We start from the raw sequence: 1004 nt of genomic DNA on the forward strand, positions 1-1004 counted from the left end.
TGTCCCGTGGCCCCTGCTGCCTCATGCTCTGGGTTTCAGGGTGCCTTCCCATCTCCTCAGTCGCCTGGTGGCTCACTGTGGCCTCTTCTCTGCCTCTACCACAGGTTTTTTTCTGGGCATAAAATCTATTCCTGACTCCATTTGGAGCTCCCAGTGGTTCAGGGTGCGGAGACCAGGCACACGTAAAGATTGCGTCTCTAACTGAATTGAGAATAAGCTGCCTTCAAGATTCACGCTTGATCAACCTCGCCAAGGCTGAGGTGGGAGGGTTGCTTGAGCCCAGGAGTGGGCAACATAGCAAGACCTCGTCTCTACTAAAAATAAAAACATTAGCAAGCCCGGTGGCACATGCCTGTGGTCCTAGCTACTTGGGAGGATGAGGTGGAAGCACTGCTCGGGCCCAGGATTTCAAGGCTGCAGTGAGCTATGATTGTGCCACTGCACTCCAGCCTGGGCAACAGAACAAGACCCCATCTCAAAAAAGAAAAGATAAACAAAGCAACCTCTTGTTTACAAAGCTTGCAGCTCTGCAGCTGGAGGGCTGTGCGGGCACTTTCTTGGCAACGTGGGCCCTGTGGCCATGAATGGCAGCGGTCACCTTCCTGGATGGGGCTGACTTTTCTCTAGCCTGAGTGGCAACCTGAGCCTCTGACTCCACTCAGTGTGACCTGCAGACAATTGTTTGTGGACCCATTCTAATTCCCTCCTAGGGATTCTCAGCCATCTTTCTTTTTCCTTGTGGCAAGAGATGGCCAGGACTTTGGAATGGGCAATGGGTTTGCTGAAGATCACGTCCATGGAATGCTGAGTTCTGGCGTGGTCTGACCCTTGCGGTGAGCCTCTTTTCTCAGCTATTTCGTGACTCGATCCAGATAGGAGCTACCTTAGGAAAAGAGCAACGCCTACGATTCCTATCCATAGAATGGCTTTAGTGGGGTCCCATGAAATACAATTGATTACACCCTGAGCTCAGATCAGGTTCTACAAATCCATGCTGATATTCC

Source organism: Hylobates moloch, unplaced genomic scaffold, assembly GCF_009828535.3.
Source record: "Hylobates moloch isolate HMO894 unplaced genomic scaffold, HMol_V3 SCAFFOLD_17, whole genome shotgun sequence".
In the NCBI taxonomy this organism is placed as follows: Eukaryota; Metazoa; Chordata; class Mammalia; order Primates; family Hylobatidae; genus Hylobates; species Hylobates moloch.